Raw genomic sequence first — 5,357 nt, 5'->3', positions numbered from 1 at the left:
CTCTGGGATTGGTGGCAATTACAGGCGAGGAGCAGGATAAGTCTTTCTGCTGCAAAAGACCACGTCCCTTCAGGTGATTGGGTGAGGCACAGACCAGGCACTGTGGCCCCGGACATTTCAACAACCCTGAGAGAGAAGAGAAGAATCAGTATTTCCTCAACCAAATAAGCATCCCAGTTCCAGTGATTTTGGGACTAGTGTAAGGACTAGGGGTTAGTGAAAGATCTAGGGGTTAGTGAAAGATCTAGGGGTTAGTGTAGTGTGATTGTCACCTGGGTGAGAGATGCTCCAGGCCTGCAGCCAAGCCATGCTGCAGTCGCAGGTCCAGGGGTTGGCCTGCAGAGCTAGGGACTCCAGAAGAGGGGCGGTCCTCAGTATGTCTCTGGGCAGGTTAGTCAGACTGTTGTTGGACACGTCCAGATGCCTGGGTAGAGGAGGGGGATAGTCCAGTCACAAATGACACACTATCCACTAAGTAGTGCACTACTCTTTAGGTGTGACCTATGACTAAGAGTGAATAAATGAATAAATGAAGACTGTAGAAAACCCACCTGAGGGTGGAGTAGCAGAATGTCTGCAGTAGGGACAGAGTGCAGAAGGCCTGCGGGTGCAGCTGGTGGAGCCGGTTCCCCTGCAGTCGGATCAGTCTGAGGTTGGGGAGGCGGAGCAGGGCCTGGGGGTGGAGGGACTGCAGCCAGTTGTGATCCAGGTGGAGGCGCTGTAGAGAGGACAGGCCTGAGAAGCTCTTTGCTGAGATCTCCCTCAGCTTGTTATAGCTCAGCTTCAGGACCTTGCGGGGAGAGGGATGGATGGATGGATCATTGAATGAATGATAATTGACAATACATGGTATAAACTCCTCCAGCTTTAAACAACAATACATACACATCAATGTGAGTCAAATGAACACAACAACACAATACAATAACAGTGTCTAAGCTCAATAGAACAATTTACATTTGCTTCCAATTATTAGCTAATTTGACCCCTCTCCTCTCAGTACCTGAAGGGAAGACAGATCTTGGAAAGCTCCGTCAGGAATCTCATGGATGTCATTCCCATGAAGCATCAGCAGCGCCAGCCTCCTCAGACCGGCCAATGAGCTGTCTGGGATCCTGCTGATACTGTTGAACCTTTTAGAGACCAGAGACAAACAGCATCAACCAATGGAATGCCTTTAAAATGTGTGTGTGTGAGAGTGAAAGTGAAAGTGAGAGAGAAAGAGAGCGAGAGAGAGAGAGAGAGAGAGGGAGAGGGAGAGGGAGTTTGTGTATGTATTTGTGCACAGTCCTTACCCCAGGTTGATGTGTAGTGTGTGTTGTGGTAGGGGCTGTGGTATGTTGACCAGAGATCTGAAGGTGCAGTGTAGTTCAGTGGACTGGTAGCAAGAGCAGGGCAGAGGGCAGGCACCACCAGGAGACACCAGGGTCAGCAACACCACAGCCAGGGACACACCACACACACTGGGAACCATCTTATATAGGAGGGCCGCTCACTGACAATATGGAAATATATATGTCAATGTGACACACACACACACACAGTCTCTGCAGTAACAACTATAATGCAGGGTAACACTTTAGACGCTCTACAGACTATCAGAAGCATTTCAACTAACTATCTACTAACCCTAACTCTTATCATAACCCTAAACTTAACCCTTACCCTAAACCTTATTTTAACCTTAGCAAGCATTTACTTATCAACAGATACTTTGTTAATAGCAGTGGTGGAAAAAGTGCTCAATTGTCGTACTTGAGTAAAAGTAAAGAGACCTTAATAGAAAATGACTCAAGTAAAGTGTGAATGTCACCCAGTAAACTTGAGTAAAAGTCTAAAAGTATTTGGTTTTAAATGTACTTAAGCATCAAACGTAAATGGAATAGCTAAAACGTTTGTAAGTATCAAAAGTAAAAGTATAAACCATTTCAAATTCCTTATATTAAGAAAACTTGCCATCATAATTGTCTTGTTTTTGTTATTGGCCGATAGCCAGGGGCACACTACAACACTCAGACATAATTTAGAAACGAAGCATTATTGTTTAGTAAGTCCGCCAGATCAGAGGCAGTAGGGATGACCAGGGAAGTTCCCTTGATAAGTGTGTGAATAGGACCATTGTGTCAAAATGTAATGAGTATTTTAGGGTGTCGGGGAAATTGTATGGAGTAAAAAATACATGATTTTCTTTAGGAATGCAGTGAAGAAAAATATTTTTTAATTTTACTAAGTAATTTACACCACTGGTTGATAGTATGACCATCTGTAGAGTATCTAAATCCGGACAATCCTAATTAAGTGTGTCCTAATGCAGCTACAGTTTCTGCATTCCGAAACACTCTGGGTCAATAATTGTGTTCAATTGGCCAGTGTTCTACTGAGGGCATGATGGCACTGACACACAGAACTGACAAACACTCTAAATGCATGTGCTGACGTTCCCGTGCAAATTACAGTATGAGTCTGGTTATTCTAACGTCTTGACCAGCTATCTTTGACATTGCTCTGACATTTCAATCTATGTGAATACATGTAAACAGTAACGTTCTCAAAGGAGAAGAACGAGCTATCTAAATTCCGCAACTAATAATTTACACCATCTGCGGGCAGAAGCGCCAACTGTTTCCTATTGTTTTTGCGTGAGTGGGCTTCATAGAACCTTTCCTCTAATAATCCACAACCAAGCAGTTAACCATCACCACCTGACTATTAACACTCTTGACCCGATGCTGATACGGGCTATTATTTGACTGACTGCAAGACCAGCTGCCACAGAGAGTGATGGCATTGAAGAACGGCATACCTTTTCCTCGGTGCGTAAACGCATCAATATGATACAACTTTACAACTTTACATTGCATGGAAGTACATTTTAGATACATTTTTAGCATCTAGCGGGAATTTTGACAGAAGTTCCCCCGGTCATAATATGAATAGTAGGATAGGTATTTCATTTGGGAGCTATAACTTTCAATTTACCTGACAATCCTTCAAATCGAAGATATCAAGATTATTCATTTCCTTATAGTCCAATTTCCATCAAGTGCTCATTTTTATCCAAAGGGCGATTTGGCAACGGTAGAAATGATTAAAAAAGTCTTATCATTTACGTAGTATAATATTGGCATTCAAAATTTTACTGACGTTTCAATAGACTACAACTTTATCAATTGAAAATAACAGAGTTGAAAACCAGTAACCTATACAATCCAAGAAAAAACGAATATATCTACGTCTTGTTCCACTGTGCAGTTGAAAGGAAAGGAAGGGAAGGGATAAGAAAGAAAGGATTGTAAAAAATAATCTCGATCCCACGCGCTGTGCGCAATATCCAGGGGACGAGGTAACCTCTCACTGGATAGCCTGGTCTCATAAACTACACGTAACATAGTAGATTTAAATCAGGGGCACCCAAATTAGTATGATATGTTATGTTTGGAATGGTTACATAACAGAAAAGGTTACTTAAGGCAAAGACGAAATTAGTGTGATTGGTTGGGTGTATAACACAAAAGTCTAGCAACCCAATGATTGATTGTTCGAATCTCATCATGGACAACTTTATCTAATTAGCAACTTTTCACCTACTTACTACTTTTAAGCAACCTAGCTAAAGTTAGCCACAACAAATTGAAATTCATAACATATCATGCGTTTTGCAAATTCGTTACATATCATACCAGTTGTAATTCGTAACATATTATAAGAAATGGATGATGGACATCCACAAATGAATACATACCATACGAAATGTAATATATCATACTAAATGGAGTGTCTTGGATTTACAGACAGAATAATATGAAATGCTCTGAGACCAGGTTGCTGAGGAGGGGGTCTGAGTGGGTGACTTCATCTTTCAGACAATTGTATCTGGAATGAAAAGTGAGACCACCTGATAAGTTTGCCATTAGTCTATATTGAACCTTTTCCCCACCCCGACTAGAGCAGTGGAGCAGGTGCTGTGGCAAGTCGGGGACTCTGCCTGTGTTATTTTGTGATGCAGCTGGGGGGTCTGATGACGCTGGGAGAGTTCGGACAGGTGTGTGTTGTGGCAGGGGTGGTCCCACGGCCTCACACCTCCAGAACTAAAGGGGGAAACCTGGAGGTGTGGAAATAGCCAAGGGCTCCTCAGCTGTTGTTCTCAGGGCCTTGGCCGCGTGGGTGTGTCCTTTATTTCTATGTCCCGTCTCTAAATCTCTCTCTCTCTTTCTCTTTCTCTCTGTCTGAGATGTCTCTGTTATAGGTATCAGTAGTGCTGTAGCTGCTCTTCTGTTCTAGTATAACTCAGCCAGGCTGTAGAAAGCATTAGGCCCAAACCCATTCAGACAGTCCCTCAGTCCCACACAGTTACATAACAGCAAAGCAGTGACCCAGTCCCATTCAGTTCAACACAGTCCCCATTATAATATGAGGTTACCATCATAATGCTGCTAGAATTCATAGTGTCTGACTGTCTGGCCTGCATGCTGTAATGGCATGATGTCGACAGAACAGAGCACCGCAGTGGCACAGAAAGCAGAAAGAAAATGTTGTTTCCCCTCTGAGGGGTTTCTGGACATTGTCTGAAGCAGTCATTTGTGATAGCTCACATTGGTCATGGTTCGAAGCCATGGTTTTTAGGGTAGGTCTATATAATGTTGTAATACAGCCTTGGGGCTGGTCAGAAGCAGAGTAGAGTGTAATATTGGGCATGGTCAGAAGCACAGCCTTGTTAAATGATTTCCCTTAAATCAATGTGGATTCTCTCTGAGTCATGAGCTAAACTAATGGAGGTAATAAACCTCGTCATTGGTCAAAGGGTGGATAACATGAGCCACGATCGAGGATTCCGTAGGACTGTGGTTATTTGGCTGAGGCTGTTTTAGTATTTATAATATGGACTATGGTATATAATATGCATTTGTGTAGATATTTCTGAATGTGTAGGCAGCATTATCCTGTACATCAGACATGTCTGAGCATCAGCATGCCTGGCTGGGGTGGAAGTAGAGGGGTTAAATTGGGACAGAGGTGGAAGTAGAGGGGTTAGGCTAGGACAGAGGGGTTAGGCTAGGACAGAGGTGGAAGTAGAGGGGTTAGACTAGGACAGGGGTGGAAGTAGAGGGATTAGACTAGGACAGGGGTGGAAGAAGAGGGGTTAGACTGGGACAGGGGTGGAAGTAGAGGGGTTAGACTGGGACAGGGATAGAAGTAGAGGGGTTAGACTGGGACAGGGGTGGAAGTAGAGGGGTTAGACTAGGACAGGGGTGGAAGTAGAGGAGTTAGGCTAGGACAGAGGTGGAAGTAGGAGGGTCAGGCTAGAGGTTTGCCTCGGGGCCTCTGGCTCCATGGGGTCAGGCTTCTTTTAGTCATGC

The 5,357-nt window shown here is 43.8% G+C and overlaps 1 long non-coding RNA gene across 1 annotated transcript; it reads right to left on the bottom strand.

Moving 5' to 3' along the window:
- Nucleotides 1–1,013: 1,013 nt before the first annotated feature.
- On the bottom strand, nucleotides 1,014–3,340 carry LOC118964306. The gene is made up of 3 exons (XR_005051351.1): nucleotides 2,980–3,340; nucleotides 1,296–1,495; nucleotides 1,014–1,133 (listed from the first exon to the last, which is right to left on the bottom strand). It is a non-coding gene; the product is annotated as an uncharacterized LOC118964306 (long non-coding RNA).
- Between the last annotated feature and the right edge of the window lie 2,017 nt (nucleotides 3,341–5,357).

This window comes from Oncorhynchus mykiss, chromosome 3, assembly GCF_013265735.2.
Source record: "Oncorhynchus mykiss isolate Arlee chromosome 3, USDA_OmykA_1.1, whole genome shotgun sequence".
In the NCBI taxonomy this organism is placed as follows: Eukaryota; Metazoa; Chordata; class Actinopteri; order Salmoniformes; family Salmonidae; genus Oncorhynchus; species Oncorhynchus mykiss.
Note: the sequence above shows the minus strand (reverse complement) of the source record. Positions and strands in the feature narration are given on the sequence as shown.